At 44.7% G+C, this 18,323-nt stretch overlaps 1 protein-coding gene across 1 annotated transcript in view; it reads right to left on the bottom strand.

Annotated features, from left to right (window-relative positions):
• S100Z (S100 calcium binding protein Z) overlaps positions 1 to 17,002 on the bottom strand; it is a 72,051-nt gene extending 55,049 nt beyond the window's left edge. Inside the window, exon 1 of the mRNA XM_069745371.1 lies at positions 16,946 to 17,002. The gene's annotated coding sequence lies outside the window, so the exon portion shown is untranslated. The remainder of the gene's footprint in view (positions 1 to 16,945) is intronic.
• Between the last annotated feature and the right edge of the window lie 1,321 nt (positions 17,003 to 18,323).

Genomic DNA, 18,323 nt, shown 5'->3' with positions numbered 1-18,323 from the left:
GTGGAGAGCTGAAACATCTTTGCTGCGTCACCAACTGCCCCAGTGGATCTGAACTGCAGCGTCGGCCATATTGACCGAACACCACGGGTGGCGTCACAAACAATTCCCCTTTTCCCATAAACTTTATTTTCCCCTTTAATTTCACTTTTACATGGTCGCTCAGGGCCATGGACCAGGTCACTGCTTTAAGAATTGCTGTGTCAGACCCGGTACCGAGTACCCCATGGCCTGGGCAGGGTGCTCCATGTGCATAGGTATTCACCACTTTTGCGATGAAACCCCCTAAAATTTCTTGTGCAAGCAATTACCTTCATACATTCATAAGTCAGATACTTAGTGAAAGGAAGCCCAAGTCACGATTGGGTTATAATAAATTATCCAATCTCTGATGATCCCCCAAAGCACCATCAAATCCATTACCATCAAATAAAAAGAACATGTTACCACAACAAACCTGCCAAGAGAGGGCCACCCACCAAAACTCTCAGCTCGGGCAAGGAGGGTGTTAATCAGAGAGGCAGCACGGAGACCAAAGGTAACCCTTAAGGAGGTGCAGAGTTCCAAAGCAGAGACTGGAGTATTTATTCATAAACTCACAATAAGTCATACACTCCTTTATAGAAGAGTGGGCAGAAAAAAGCTATATTTACACACACAAATTGTAAAGCTTGTTTTGAATTTGACAAAAGACATGTGGGAGACTCTCCAAATGTATGGAGGAAGGTGCTGTGGTCAGATGAGCCGAAAATTGAACTTTTTGGTCACAAAGGTAAACGCTTTGTCTGGAGCCATACCAAGACAGCTCATCACTCCAAAAACACCATCCCCACAGTGAAACATGGTGGCAGGATCATGCTGTGGGAATGTTTTTGGCAGCAGGGACAAGGAAAATGTTCCGAGTCAAGGGAAGATGGATGGTGCGAAATACGGGGATTTTTTGAGCAAATCTTGCTTGTTTGTTGGTGATTTGATATTTGGATGGATGTTCACTTTCCAACAAGACAATGACCCAAAGCATACTGCTAAAGCATTACTCAAGTGGTTTAAGGGTAAACGTGAACATTTTTTCGAGTGGCCTAGTCAAAGCCCAAATCTTAATCCAATTCAGAATCTGTGGGCAGACTTGAAAATTAAAGTTGAAGGAACTGGAGTAGTTTTGCATTGAGGTATGGGAAAAAAATCGCAGTGGCAAGATGTGGAAAGCTCATAGAGACTTATCCAAAGCCACTTGCAGCTGTAATTACCGCAAATGTAGGCTCTACAAAGTACTGACTTTAGTGGGGTGAATAGTTATATACACTGAAGTGTTCAGCAATTTTGGCCTATTTGTTGCTTGGTTCATAAAAAAAAAATCGAAAACCAAATCTTCATAGTTGTATGCATGTTCTTTAGGGGGGGAGGGGTTGAATGCTTTCGCAGGTCACTGTATATCCTGGACTAAGCACCTGTTGTCCATCTATTGCCCAAGCTAAGTGTCCAGTCATATTATATGTAATGTCAGCAGAACCTTCTGCTATGAATAATTCCTCATTCACACATCAGTATTTTTGCATCAATATTTGTATGCCAAAGAAAGGAATAGAACGTACAGAGAAAAGCTATAATTGAAAGATTGACAACTGTTCTGTGTTTTGAAGATACTCCTGGTTTAGGCATACAAATACTGCTGATGAAATACTGTTCAAAAATACTGATTTGTTAATGAGGCCTTAAGCAATGTATTTGTAAAGATGAATAATATAATTTGTCACTAATTAATTAATATTCAGCAGTTCCCCGTTCCTCTTTTTGAGAGTGACAGACATCCATTGGAACCACTAAAATAGACAAATTTACCAATAGGATCACGGGATCTTCATTCTTCTCTTCTTCTTTTACAATGTAATTTAATGCCCATAACTTATAAAATATAATAAATAGATGTTTAAAAGAGCAGCAAAACTTCTGTATACAGTTTAATATTTTTGGCTCTTTGAGCACACATACGGTATATTGAGCAGAGTATGGATTCAACAAACAATCATACTTTCTATTGAATCTGTACTCCGTCCCTTACTCGTTCAGGCAGGAGATGTGGACTTCTGGTGGGGGTCTCATCCATACTCTTCTTCATCTGCACACAAGCAGGAGCTTGCGCTCTTGTCTCTGGAGCTGTGGACCTCTGGTGGGGGTCTCATCCGAACTCTTCTATATGTGCACACAGGCAGGAGCTGTGCGCCTCCTGAGCTGCGGACTTCTCAGTGGTCTTTTAAGATATTGTTGGGGGTCTCATGTCCTAGACATCACCATTATTAAGCTAAATGCGTGACTTGCATCATATTTATTAATGCCTAGGAATACTGGGATTTCAGTTCTCATGCAACACCTGCTCCAAGCATCACCACACAGCTGCTGCCTGCATTGCTTCCCTCTTCTGTAATCCTGGTGCTTAATGTAAAGTATTATTGATTTTCATACTGTAATTCTAAAGCTGTTAGCAAATAAGAATAAAAAGCCCATACATAGTAAGAAAATATTGAAAAAATGTAATCCAACTTAATGCAAATTACACATAAACCTTCCTTTCTAAGCAATGGGTAATGAAGTCAATTTAATCAGGGCTGTGGAGTTGGTTAGCCAAATCACCGACTCCTAACTCCGACTCCTCCATTTCCCTGACTTCCAACTCCACGACTGCGACTACACAGCCCTGCCTCACTACTGAACATGTACATAAAGGGCAGCACAGCTTCACTACTGAGCATGTACATAACGTGCAGCACAGATTCATCTCCACAACACTGCCTCACTACTGAGCATGTACATACAGTGCAGCACTGCCTCACTACTGAGCATGTACATACAGTGCAGCACTGCCTCACTACTGAGCATGTACATAAAGTGCAGCACAGCTTCACTACTGAGCATGTACATAATGTGCAGCACAGATTCATCTCCACAACACTGCCTCACTACTGAGCATGTACATACAGTGCAGCACTGCCTCACTACTGAGCATGTACATACAGTGCAGCACTGCCTCACTACTGAGCATGTACATAAAGTGCAGCACAGCTTCACTACTGAGCATGTACATAATGTGCAGCACAGATTCATCTCCACAACACTGCCTCACTACTGAGCATGTACATAAAGTGCAGCACAGATTCATCTCCTCACAGCACTGCATCACTGCTAAGCATGTACATAAAGTGCAGCACAGATCCATCTCCACTAAGAGCCAAGATCCTTACATCACGAACAGGCCAGACATTTATAGGAAATTTTCCCACATTACTATGAAAACATTTACAGCACATCCTACATTATACTATTGTACCCAATTTATTGTAAATTTTAGGAGTCGGAGTCAGTTCAATTTATACCGACTCCAACTCCGACTCCACTAAAATGGACACCGACTTCGACTCTACAACTCCAACTCTGACTTCACAGCCCTGGGACTGGAGTAATCCCAAATCTCAGTAAATATTTCACAGTTGATACTACATGGCTGGGACTGCATTGGAGACTTTGGTAAGGAAACAGGTTGTGCGGCCAATGATTGCAATTGAATGGCTTACAATGAACAAAGGAACCGCGACCGTGAGAAGCAAGTCACAAAAATCCAACTGGTTCCGAATTTTTGTGACATGCTTGTCACTGTCGCAAACGCGAGACCATTCACTTGCATTACACTCTGATGTATAAGCAGCATTCAGCCATTGTTGGCCTTGTGACCGGTGTCGTAGCCAAAGTCGCTGTGTATTATATGGTAATATAAATAATATAAAAAAATAAGCAATTCAGTGAAAATAGAAATCAAATAAAAGAAAAGCAAGTTGTCACCTTTTTTTTTCTTTAAAACTGAAGATGATTTGGCCACTGCTTGACAAGGGTGGGTGCTAGGAGGGGGTCACCGAATTTCATGCAATCATTCAGATGAGATTTTGAAGGAAAGGGGGAGGTTAAGATAAGTGATTGATAACTGACCGCATGGTAATTTGGAATTTTTGTGTTTTTTCCACAGCTTTGTCAACTCCTACTCTGTTAAATTATTTTGGATTAATAGACGAGAGTCACCAATTCAGGACCTCATTCAATGAGCTGAGAGCAACAAACAGAAAGGTGCAATGAGCTTTTCTCTATTTCCATGTATACGGCCCACTGAGATTTGAGAAAACTGTGTAGATGAGCTTTTGGTGAGTTATTGACATTGCATATTTTTTTTGTATCAAATACACACTTTGTTCCAGGAAAGTGGATGAGATTTATAGAAATCTCCTGCCCACTGTGTTTCTATTTGACTCAATGTAATCTGACCTGCGGTGCACGTTTCAAATCCATTTTCTTCTGAGTACGCTGAGTTCTGTGTACAGATGTTCCCTTTAGACTTACATTAAATGTGGAAAATCCAGAGATAAAAAATGCACGTGTGTTTTAGTATGCTGTGGATCGGCACAATTATGGCGATACCAATTTGATGTAGTTTTATTTATGTTTTACTACTTTTATATAATGAAGACAAAAATGATTTAAAAAAATGCATGAGCTCCTGGGTAATTTTCAAAACCAGCAGAGGGAAAGGCAACCTATGGGGCTGATTTTAATAATCTGGGAAAGGAGCCATTAGCCCTAAAGGCTCCCAGGCTATTGATAACAGCTCACGACTGTTTGCTTAACCTTTAGTTTACAGGGGGACTCCAGAAAAAATGACGTAAGGTCCTCCCAGGGCCGGCTGCAGGTTTTTGAGGGCCCTGGGCGAAAGAGTCTGTGTGCCCCCCCTTTAACACATACCACGATTCATGATACACAGATACAGCAGAGAAATATAGGTATAGTACAATGCCAGATTTCACTTCTCACATGAGTGATAGCTATTGTAAATTCTACAATACCATACAGCAGAGGGGCTTTATATAAGTCAACCCCTTATGCGCCAATTTTTGTGACCTACTCCCTCTTCCTCAGTTACCAGTAGGCATTTTATTGTTAGCTGAACTTGCTGCAAAGAAAAAACTGCATACATTGAATATGACAATTTTTTTATGGAAAACGTTTTAAAGTAAACATTAGAAAGTATTAACGTAGAACATTTGTAAAAGTGCAAAATGGGTAGCATATAGCACAGCCACGTAGTATATAGCACAGCCATGTTGCATATAGCACAGCCATGTAGTATATAGCACAGCCCACGTAGTATATAGCACAGCCACGTACTGTATAGCACGGCCATGTAATATGTAACAGCCACATAGTATATAACACAGCCACGTAGTATATAACACAGCCATGTAGTATATAACACAGCCCACGAAGTATATAGCACAGTCACATAGCATATAGCACAGCCCACGTAGAATATAGCACAGCCACGTAGTATATAACACAGCCCACATAGTATACAGCATTCACGCAGTATATAACACAGCCCACGTAGTATATAGCACAACCACATAGCATATAGCACAGCCACATAGTATAGCACCCAGTGTGGAGGAGAGGAGACTCTCCTCCAGGGACTGGGCGCCATATCCCTGTAATTAAAATAAAAAATAGTTATATACTCACCTTCTGGCAGCCCCCGGATCCAGCCCTGGCCTTAGCAATGCTCCCAGCAGCTCCAGTTACCAGTAATTCCTCACGGCAATGACCTGCGATTACGTAGCGGTCTCGCGTGATGCTACGTCATCTGGGGTCATTTTGCAAGTCATTACTGGGAACGGGAGCTGCTGGGAGCATCGCACACTTATCAAAATGGGCCCACCATCTCGCTAGGTCCCCGGCACTTGCCCGAGTGCGCCGGGTGCTGACGCCGACCCTGGGTCCACCTACAAAAAATTTTAATCAGCAAAGGCTAAACAGACGGCTGTGGGCAGATATTAATAGCTAGGGAAAGGACCATGGATTTTGGCCCACCTACCAGGCTTATACCATCAGCTCGCAGTGGCCCTAGAAATGGTGCATCAATAAGATGCACTAAATCTGGCACTTAGCCTCACTCTTGCCACTTGCTCTGGTGCAGTAGCAAGTAGAGTAATAGGGTTGGTGTTGATGTCAGCTGTTTTATGGCCGCTGACATCAAGCCCAGGGGCTAGTAATGGAAAGGAGTCTACAACTCCCATCATTGTCACCTGGTCACGCTGAGCTCAGGAAGACCAGGCGACAATGATCAGAGCTATCTTCAGCACCAGGCGCCTTGGAAAGCGCACACTGTACAGCTTTTCCCAACACTAGTAAATGTCACTCTGATGACACATGGATGTCATCCATGTTTTATCAGTGTGCACGTGTGCAGCGATCATTTTGTCTGTGTTGCTGGTAAAAAAACGGACATGACTGTGGGTATTTCACATGGACACATGGTCCGTGTGAAAAACCTGACATGTGTGCACCACCATTGAATACAATTGATGTGCCCTTAAAAAAACGGACTGCGCACGGACATGAAAAACAGATGGGTGAAGTAGGCCTAATGCAGTGTAGCTGCTACATTGAAAGCCCGGCTTTCGGGAAGAAATTAATTTATCCCAGCAGCCTCCAGCTTCAGTTATAGAGGTGTGCCCAGCATAGCTTCAGTCCCACTCAGTAGATAGTGAGCACTGGCTGTAATCATGCCCTGGCACATTGACAGCCAAACGTCTCTGCACTGATGCACTGTGTAATGTGCCCCTGCACACCTGTAAGGGTATGTGCACATGTTGCAGAATGGTGTGCGGGTTTTTCCGCACTGATTTTGGTAAATCCGCAGGAAATCAGCACTGCGGAATTACTGCGGAATTAGCGTGGATTTTTTTTTGTGAGGATTCCACCTGCTGTTTTACACCTGTGGATTCCTATTATGGAGCAGGTGTAAATCCGCACAAAGAATTGACATGCTGTGAAATAAACAGCGCAGCGTTTCCGCGCCTTTTTTTCTGCAGCATGTGCACTGCTGATTTTGTTTTCCATAGGTTTACATGGTACTGTAAACTCATGGAAAACTGCTGCGAATCCGCTGCAGCCAATCCACTGCGGATCCGCAGAAAAATCCGCAGCGTGTGCTCATATCCTAAGACTGAAAGATGACGAACCCAGGGAGGAATAAAGTGAATTTCCTTCCGGTAGCCATACATGCATCTGTGCAGTTTTCACACGCTACTAACCTGCAGAATTATTTAAAGGGCCACTGTCACCCCCCTCCAGCCGTTATAAACTAAAAGAGCCACCTTGTGCAGCAGTAATGCTGCATTCTAACAAGGTGGCTCTTTTAGTTTTAGGTTCAAGTAAACCCCAAATAAAGCATTTTTATACTTAGCCACAATTCCTGTCTCTAGCCAGGGAGGCGGGTCCTCACTCCCCAGCTCAAACCGCTCCTCTGCCGTCACACTGAACGGGAAACCACTGGGTAAATCTGACAGGGAGAAGGACTTGGGGATCCTAGTTAATGATAAACTTACCTGGAGCAGCCAGTGCCAGGCAGCAGCTGCCAAGGCAAACAGGATCATGGGGTGCATTAAAAGAGGTCTGGATGCACATGATGAGAGCATTATACTGCCTCTGTACAAATCCCTAGTTAGACCGCACATGGAGTACTGTGTCCAGTTTTGGGCACCGGTGCTCAGGAAGGATATAATGGAACTTTCTGGATTTGATGAGTTACATGCTATAACAAAAATATCGCGGAAAAGCCGGCACAATATGTCTCCAGATGACGGGCAGCTATGGATACTGATAGACAGATGTGAGCTCCTGCCTGCTGGTTTTCCACTGTGGAAATCACTGAGACACCAGGGACAAATTAAGCATTAACATTAACCTTTCCTTGTTATCTTCATGTGCATTGTATGCAAAAGAGAAAGTTAAAGAAGCACAATGTAAAATAAGGCAAATTCACTGACAAAAGATGTAGCGCTAGCCCACAAGTTTTGGATCGATTCCCAGAAATTATGCAAATCCACATGAAATGAGCTGTTTTTGCATTATGTCGAAGGGTGATGTTTTTCTTTACAAGAGTACAAAAAGGGTATCTTTAAAACTGGATTCAACAGGATGTCTACGTTACTGCCACTGACCTCTATTATACAACAAAGTGTTCGCGCACACTGGCGTATAACTAGGATGAGTGCAGTCCAATAAATCAGACTCGGACCAATATTATTCAATAAGGCCATGCAGATCTGCGAGCGGAAGCCGAGTGTCAGTGCTCTGTGCCCCGATACTCTCGCATGAGAAAATCAGAGCACAGCTGTGGAGGAGACAGAGAAAGCAATTTCTCCATCTCCTCGGCTGCTGGCTGGAATCGCACTGCACTTGGATGATATCTGAGTGCAGTGCGATATTTCACACGCACCCATAGACTTATATGGGTGCGTGGGATCTGATCCTTGGGTGTAATCGCAGCATGCAGCCTGCTGTGATTGCTTTTGCATGCCGAATCAGCATGAGAAAATAATCGCATATGTGAGCTGCACCATAGAGAAACATCGGGGCGAGTTCAATCCAATTTTTTATCGGATTGCACTCATCCAATTGCATCGTAAGTGAGAATGAGCCCACACATTACAATTCTGTAGCATAGGAGATTACAAATGATTAATAGCCTGCTGAGTGAAAAAAGCAGATTACATACGGACAGCACACGGATGACAAGTGGGAAAAAAAAGTCCCATAGGCTATATTCACACATGCAAACATTAAGCAGTGTTTTACAGCACCAGCAAAGTTTGAGAGTTCAGAAGTTTCATGCACAAACATTGGTTTTATTTTCCTGACTAATTTGAAAAACTGCTGTGTTTTTGAAAACTGCAGCATGTCACTTCTTTCAGCGTTTTTTCATCCATAGGAAACAATGGGTAAGTGCAAAAACACAGCAAAAAGTGCAGGAATCAGTTTTTCTTGCACGTTTGGTGCACAAACTTAAGGAAGCTAAATCATGCTTTTTTTTGGGGGGGGGGAGGCACTAAACTTTATCAACATGCGCAAGAGACAACAAAAATACAGCAATAAAAACAGCAAAAACACATGAAAAAATGCACCAAAACGTTTTGTAAGAGAGCAAAAATGCAATGTGTGACCACTGCCCAAGAGTACATTCCCACAATCAATATTAGGCCGGGGTCACACTTGTGAGTGCAATACGAGACACTCGCGCAAGTCTCTTGCATCAATACCCGGCACTGCCGCCGGCACTCGGACCGGAGCGTGCGGCTGCATAGAAATACATGTGAGCAGGGCCGGACTGGCGATCGGGCACTTCTGGCAAGTGCCAGAAGGGCCGGTGCCAGTAGTGGGCCGCTGCACTCTTTCCTCCCCTCCCCCCGCCAGTGCCGCCGCCGCATTCAACTATACCGGCGTCTATGATGCCAGTATAGTTCAATGCAATAATGGAGGAGAGAGCATCCGCTGACGCTCCCTCTCCCATCATTCCCCGCTCTGCCTCTGACACTGCGGGTGCGCAATGACGTCATATCATCGCGCACCTGCTGTGTCCCGTGCAGACTGCAGCCGCCGAGACAGGAGCAGCGCAGGCAAGAGAAAAGGTGAGGAGAGTGTTTTGGTTTTTTTTTTAAACTGGACTGTGGAGCCATTATTGGGGGATGAGATGTGGGTTGTGCTGTATATACCACTGTGTGGGCTGTGCTGTGTATATACCACTGTGTGGGCTGTGCTGTGTATATAGCACTGTGTGGGCTGTGCTGTGTATATACCACTGTGTGGGCTGTGCTGTGTATATAGCACTGTGTGGGCTGTGCTGTGTATATACCACTGTGTGGGCTGTGCTGTGTATATACCACTGTGTGGGCTGTGCTGTGTATATATCACTGTGTGGGCTGTGCTGTGTATATAGCACTGTGTGGGCTGTGCTGTGTATATAGCACTGTGTGGGCTGTGCTGTGTATATAGCACTGTGTGGGCTGTGCTGTGTATATACCACTGTGTGGGCTGTGCTGTGTATATACCACTGTGTGGGCTGTGCTGTGTATATACCACTGTGTGGGCTGTGCTGTGTATATACCACTGTGTGGGCTGTGCTGTGTATATACCACTGTGTGGGCTGTGCTGTGTATATACCAATGTGTGGGCTGTGCTGTGTATATACCACTGTGTGGGCTGTGCTGTGTATATACCACTGTGTGGGCTGTGCTGTGTATATACCACTGTGTGGGCTGTGCTGTGTATATACCACTGTGTGGGCTGTGCTGTGTATATACCACTGTGTGGGCTGCGCTGTGTATATACCACTGTGTGGGCTGTGCTGTGTATACTACTACGCGGGCTGTGCTGTATATACTACTGTTATGGACCTGGTGGTTAGGAGCACCCGAAATGACCTGATGGTTAAACCGATACGGGACAAGCTCTGGGAAGTGGGAGCTCTGCTGACCGCAATCCCTAATCCTATCACACACACTAGAAATAGCCATGGAGCGTACCTGACATGGCCTAGATGCCTCGACACAGCCTAAGAACTAGCTAGCCCTAGAGATAAAAAGTGCAGGAATCAGTTTTTCTTGCACGTTTGGTGCACAAACTTAAGGAAGCTAAATCATGCTTTTTTTTTTGGGGGGGGGGGGAGGCACTAAACTTTATCAACATGCGCAAGAGACAACAAAAATACAGCAATAAAAACAGCAAAAACACATGAAAAAATGCACCAAAACGTTTTGTAAGAGAGCAAAAATGCAATGTGTGACCACTGCCCAAGAGTACATTCCCACAATCAATATTAGGCCGGGGTCACACTTGTGAGTGCAATACGAGACACTCGCGCAAGTCTCTTGCATCAATACCCGGCACTGCCGCCGGCACTCGGACCGGAGCGTGCGGCTGCATAGAAATACATGTGAGCAGGGCCGGACTGGCGATCAGGCACTTCTGGCAAGTGCCAGAAGGGCCGGTGCCAGTAGTGGGCCGCTGCACTCTTTCCTCCCCTCCCCCCGCCAGTGCCGCCACCGCATTCAACTATACCGGCGTCTATGATGCCGGTATAGTTCAATGCAATAATGGAGGAGAGAGCATCCGCTGACGCTCCCTCTCCCATCATTCCCCGCTCTGCCTCTGACACTGCGGGTGCGCAATGACGTCATATCATCGCGCACCTGCTGTGTCCCATGCAGACTGCAGCCGCCGAGACAGGAGCAGCGCAGGCAAGAGAAAAGGTGAGGAGAGTGTTTTGGGTTTTTTTTAAACTGGACTGTGGAGCCATTATTGGGGGATGAGATGTGGGTTGTGCTGTATATACCACTGTGTGGGCTGTGCTGTGTATATACCACTGTGTGGGCTGTGCTGTGTATATAGCACTGTGTGGGCTGTGCTGTGTATATACCACTGTGTGGGCTGTGCTGTGTATATAGCACTGTGTGGGCTGTGCTGTGTATATACCACTGTGTGGGCTGTGCTGTGTATATACCACTGTGTGGGCTGTGCTGTGTATATATCACTGTGTGGGCTGTGCTGTGTATATAGCACTGTGTGGGCTGTGCTGTGTATATAGCACTGTGTGGGCTGTGCTGTGTATATACCACTGTGTGGGCTGTGCTGTGTATATACCACTGTGTGGGCTGTGCTGTGTATATAGCACTGTGTGGGCTGTGCTGTGTATATACCACTGTGTGGGCTGTGCTGTGTATATACCACTGTGTGGGCTGTGCTGTGTATATACCAATGTGTGGGCTGTGCTGTGTATATACCACTGTGTGGGCTGTGCTGTGTATATACCACTGTGTGGGCTGTGCTGTGTATATACCACTGTGTGGGCTGTGCTGTGTATATACCACTGTGTGGGCTGTGCTGTGTATATACCACTGTGTGGGCTGTGCTGTGTATATACCACTGTGTGGGATGTGCTGTGTATACTACTACGCGGGCTGTGCTGTATATACTACTGTTATGGACCTGGTGGTTAGGAGCACCCGAAATGACCTGATGGTTAAACCGATACGGGACAAGCTCTGGGAAGTGGGAGCTCTGCTGACCGCAATCCCTAATCCTATCACACACACTAGAAATAGCCATGGAGCGTACCTGACATGGCCTAGATGCCTCGACACAGCCTAAGAACTAGCTAGCCCTAGAGATAAAAAGTGCAGGAATCAGTTTTTCTTGCACGTTTGGTGCACAAACTTAAGGAAGCTAAATCATGCTTTTTTTTGGGGGGGGGAGGCACTAAACTTTATCAACATGCGCAAGAGACAACAAAAATACAGCAATAAAAACAGCAAAAACACATGAAAAAATGCACCAAAACGTTTTGTAAGAGAGCAAAAATGCAATGTGTGACCACTGCCCAAGAGTACATTCCCACAATCAATATTAGGCCGGGGTCACACTTGTGAGTGCAATACGAGACACTCGCGCAAGTCTCTTGCATCAATACCCGGCACTGCCGCCGGCACTCGGACCGGAGCGTGCGGCTGCATAGAAATACATGTGAGCAGGGCCGGACTGGCGATCAGGCACTTCTGGCAAGTGCCAGAAGGGCCGGTGCCAGTAGTGGGCCGCTGCACTCTTTCCTCCCCTCCCCCCGCCAGTGCCGCCGCCGCATTCAACTATACCGGCGTCTATGATGCCGGTATAGTTCAATGCAATAATGGAGGAGAGAGCATCCGCTGACACTCCCTCTCCCATCATTCCCCGCTCTGCCTCTGACACTGCGGGTGCGCAATGACGTCATATCATCGCGCACCTGCTGTGTCCCGTGCAGACTGCAGCCGCCGAGACAGGAGCAGCGCAGGCAAGAGAAAAGGTGAGGAGAGTGTTTTGGTTTTTTTTTAAACTGGACTGTGGAGCCATTATTGGGGGATGAGATGTGGGTTGTGCTGTATATACCACTGTGTGGGCTGTGCTGTGTATATACCACTGTGTGGGCTGTGCTGTGTATATAGCACTGTGTGGGCTGTGCTGTGTATATACCACTGTGTGGGCTGTGCTGTGTATATAGCACTGTGTGGGCTGTGCTGTGTATATACCACTGTGTGGGCTGTGCTGTGTATATACCACTGTGTGGGCTGTGCTGTGTATATACCACTGTGTGGGCTGTGCTGTGTATATATCACTGTGTGGGCTGTGCTGTGTATATAGCACTGTGTGGGCTGTGCTGTGTATATAGCACTGTGTGGGCTGTGCTGTGTATATAGCACTGTGTGGGCTGTGCTGTGTATATACCACTGTGTGGGCTGTGCTGTGTATATAGCACTGTGTGGGCTGTGCTGTGTATATACCACTGTGTGGGCTGTGCTGTGTATATAGCACTGTGTGGGCTGTGCTGTGTATATACCACTGTGTGGGCTGTGCTGTGTATATACCACTGTGTGGGCTGTGCTGTGTATATACCACTGTGTGGGCTGTGCTGTGTATATACCACTGTGTGGGCTGTGCTGTGTATATACCACTGTGTGGGCTGTGCTGTGTATATACCACTGTGTGGGCTGTGCTGTGTATATACCACTGTGTGGGCTGTGCTGTGTATATACCACTGTGTGGGCTGTGCTGTGTATACTACTACGCGGGCTGTGCTGTATATACTACTGTTATGGACCTGGTGGTTAGGAGCACCCGAAATGACCTGATGGTTAAACCGATACGGGACAAGCTCTGGGAAGTGGGAGCTCTGCTGACCGCAATCCCTAATCCTATCACACACACTAGAAATAGCCATGGAGCGTACCTGACATGGCCTAGATGCCTCGACACAGCCTAAGAACTAGCTAGCCCTAGAGATAGAAAATAAAGCCTACCTTGCCTCAGAGAAATTTCCCCAAAGGAAAAGGCAGCCCCCCACAAATATTAACTGTGAGTTAAGATGAAAGTCACAAACACAGAAATGAAACAGGTTTTAGCAAAGGGAGGCCAGACTAACTAAACAGACAGAGGATAGGAAAGGTATCTATGCGGTCAGCACAAAAAACTACAAAAGACCACGCAGAGTGCGCAAAAAGACCCCCGCACCGACTCACGGTGCGGAGGTGCCACTCTGCATCCCAGAGCTTCCAGCTAGCAAAGCAAAATCATGAAAGCAAGCTGGACAAGGAAACAAAGAACAGAAAATAACAATCGGGGACTTAGCTTCTTGCAGGAAGAGACAGGTCACCAGAAAGATCCAAGAGCGAACTGAACCAGTACAAGAACATTGACAGCTGGCATGGAGTAACGATCTGAGTGGAGTTAAATAGAGAAGCCAGCCTAAGAATAACCTAGGTCACCTGTGGAAGGAACCTCAGAACCAGCAACTCCACTCACAGCCACCAGAGGGAGTCCATGGACAGAACTCGCCGAAGTACCATTCATGACCACAGGAGGGAGTTCGATAACAGAATTCACAACATACTACTACGCGGGCTGTGCTGTATATACCACTACGCGGGCTTTGCTGTATATACTACTACGCGGGCTGTGCTGTATATACTACTACGCGGGCTGTGCTGTATACTACAACGCGGGCTGTGCTATATTACGCAGGTTGTGCTATATACTTTGCAAGTTGTGCTATATTATATGTGGGCTTTGATATATACTATGGGAGGTATATTATATTCTATGGAGGTGGCCATGTTATATACTATGTGGCTGTGTTATATACTATTGCAGGGGTATATTCTATTCTATTGGGGAGGCTGTGTTATACACTATGGGGGGCTGCATTATATATTATGGGGAGGTGGGCTGCATTATATTCTATGGGGGGCTGTATTAGATTTTATGAGGGATGATTGCATCATACTCTTTGATGGGGCTGCATTATATTCTATGGGGAGGTGGGCTGTATTCTGTTCGGGGCTACATTATATTCTATGGGGGGCTGTATTATATTTATATTCTATGAGGGGTGATTGCATCATACTCTATGGGGGGGCTGCATTATATTCTTTGGGGGGTTACATTATACTCTGGGGTGGCTGCATTATACTGTATTGAGGACTATGGGGAATACGTTATACTATATGAAGAACTATGGGGTGCATTATACTATGGGAAGTGAATTGTACTACATGGATGACTATGGCGGAGCATTATACTATATGGAGCACTATGAGGAGTGTATTATGCTGTATGAAGGACTATGAGGAGTGTAATATACTATGTGGAGGACTGAGCAGTGTATTATACTATAAGGAGGACTATAGGGAGTGTATTATACTATATGGAGGACTGTGGTGCACATTATAATATATGGAGGACTATGGGGTGTATTTTACTAAACAAGTAAAATGCTGCATATTCAGATTGTTTTTGCCGGAACAAAAATCCTTGTTCTCAGCAGCACATCGCCGGTGTAAACTGTAGATGTGCTGCTGATAACATGATTCTGTATGGTGATCTGTTAGTGATGGTTCTGTCCCACCATTATTCCTCAGCTGGTGGAAAGAGGCCGGGAAACAAGTGTTGAACAACTTCAGTATTGTCGATCAAACTCATTTAGCGGCCTGAACTCAGCGCTTGTAAATACAACCGAAATGCTTTTTGTGTGATGTGCAATATGTTAGCATTTGGGTCCCCATTTTAAACTTTGCCTAGGGCCCCACTTTGCCTAAAACCTTCCCTGCCTACAAGTTTACAAAGATATTATACAGTCACCATGTGACAAGTGGGCCTGTGTAACTTCAAATGCCAGGGCTGAATTTTAGTCCCAGTCCGGCCCTGGAGATAAGTGTTCTATCAATGATAAAACTTCCCCATTCTTCTGATTGGTGCAGTTTCTAACAGTCGGACCAAAGTGATCACCTATCCTGTGGAGCCCATAGATCGGTGATAACTTGTTTTAACCAAAGAACCATATTAATGTAAACTACCGTCATTATACATCCCAGTTATTGTGGTGCACAGTAGATGTGCAGGATCTGCCTGTGTTTTACAGCCGATGCTCCACTATAATGGGGATAACGACTGACAGATATTTGCATATAGCTGTAGGGTGGGCCCCTAGAGTCCATTCCCGTGGTGGGCCCCAGATACCCCAGTCCGATTCTGCTCACAGTTGACAGAGGAATATTTAGGAGGGAAGACATTTCATGAACTGCCTTGTTACACGGGTGGTTCCTATTACAGGACCATGTTGGTATCAGTGAGGTCTTTACCACCAGCCATTCTGACACATTTTAGTAAAGGCACATGGCATGGCGAGGGGCCGGATGTTATACACCTGTGTCAATGGGACTAAATGTAAAGCCTGAATTCATTGATTAAGGCTATGTTCACATGTTGCGTTTTTGCTGCAGGCAAAACCTGCTCTTTTGGCAGTAAAGAAGCTGCTTACAAAAAGCACATTTTGCAGCGTATTTTCTGTGTTTTTGTTTTCTCTTGTGCATGCTGATAAAGTTTAGTCCCCCCCCAAAAAAACATGATGCACCTTAGGGTTTGGCACCAAAAGCATAGAAAGTGTATGTGCACACGTTGCAGATTTGCCTGCGGATTTTTCTGCACTAAATCCGCTGCTCTTGGCAGAAAACGCAAGTGCGTTTTTTATGCTTTTTTTGCGTGGTTTTGATGCATTTTTGTATGTGTTTTTGAAAGCTAAATAAAGATGTATTATTGAGCAAAAAAAAAAATTGTGATGTAATTTCTTGTCCAACCTCCTCTTTTACATTTGTCCAACCCCCCACCTGTCCATAGACATATAGATAGATAGATCTATAGTCCAGAAAGATGAAGGCAGCACTCCAGTAGAAAAAATAAGAGTATTTTATTGGCCCATGTGCGACATTTCAGTCCAAAGTGTGGACCTTTCTCAAGCAGTTATAAAGTGCAAATGCATACATATATATAGTGGATTGAACAAGCAAAGAAATTTATAACAATCAGTGAATAATATTAAATATGAAGCTAGTACAAGATTCACAGAAAAAAGACCAATCAAAAAAGGCGCAGTGAATGTGCAATAGCGAGTGCCAAGGACACATATAGCGCCTGTTACAGTATAATACCAAATGGCAGACAATTGCCAATAAAAATCAGCTGTGAATCATAAAATACTGGAGGCATGACTCACCCCACATGTCTTAGGAAAGGAAAAAAAAGAGCAGTATTCAGGGTTCCTAGGAAAGCATTGCACATGTCAGGAGGTTGTCTTGCCATATAGTACATCACATCCTGTTCAGGGGCAGATGGGAACTGTAGTTCACAGCACGTCGCCATCTTTAACCAAAAAAAAAACCAAACACACTGACTTGTTTTGTATATACTGAAGCCACCTGGGAGAAATCATTCTTATAGAACACTGCATGTAAAGGGACTCAGTTAAAAGAGACCACTTTCTGCTCAAGAAACAGGGGGCTATGGGACTAACCCAGTGGCGCCGAGAGCACCCCCCATTAGCTGGGAAAAGGTCCCCTTGGGCACCAATGGAAGGTGGGAGAACCCCCCTGTGGAGAGGGAACTCAACCAACTACCAAAAAAAGGGTATAATCATCCCAAATAGAGCCGCTGTGAGCAAACGAAGATACATCAAGAGAGGTGCGAACAAGTATTTTATTTATAATGCAATATTTAGGAAAATATTAAATAATAACCATGGCAAAAAAAGTGACAAAAAAAGGAAAACAGTAATGACATGGCATATGAAGAATCCAAAAATACAAGAAGGGCGAGTCATGTGTCCAGGTAATCGTAGCATTCATCCAATTTCTCTGGAAGAAAGAATAAAATAGAATTAAAATTTGTGTGATGATATGTGGCACCACCATTTTGCCCGATGTTTTTAGTTACACCATGGAGGATGAAGAGAGAATCTTGGGAACCATAGAAGGGGATGCCAATTTTTTAAGTGTACCTTCACCAGCTGATTTAAAATGCAAGTATGGCTTTGAAACTTAACGTATTACTACTCTCCAATTACATCTTACAACCCTAAGGGTATGTGTCCACGTTCAGGATTGCATCAGGATTTGGTCAGGATTTTATGTCAGTATTTGTAAGCCAAAACCAGGAGTGGAACAATTAGAGGAAAAGTATAATAGAACCATATGCACCACTTCTGCATTTATCACCCACTCCTGGTTTTGGCTTACAAATACTGACATAAAATCCTGACCAAATCCTGATGCAATCCTGAACGTGGACACATACCCTTAGAGAATATTTTAAAAATAGAAAAATTCCCAGAGGCTTAAGGTCCAATATTCGGCCAAACCTATTCGCTGATAATGACGTTTTTTGTGACAAATTTTTTGCTTTATCCAACAAATATGGCATGGACATTTTACTACTTAATATGGAATTTTTACAAGCTGAGATTGTCACCTTGAATTCAAATGTCTTGGAAATTGAAGGCAAACTCAAAGACGTTTTGGGGGTTGAAGCTTTTGACAAATTTAAGTGTTCTGTGACTTTGCGACTAAACAAGACTAGAGAGGAATTGGAGGATGTCA

The sequence above is a fragment of the Ranitomeya imitator genome, chromosome 1 (genome assembly GCF_032444005.1).
Source record: "Ranitomeya imitator isolate aRanImi1 chromosome 1, aRanImi1.pri, whole genome shotgun sequence".
In the NCBI taxonomy this organism is placed as follows: domain Eukaryota; kingdom Metazoa; phylum Chordata; class Amphibia; order Anura; family Dendrobatidae; genus Ranitomeya; species Ranitomeya imitator.
The sequence above is the reverse complement of the archived record's forward strand: the minus strand, read 5'-3'. Positions and strand labels throughout refer to the sequence as shown.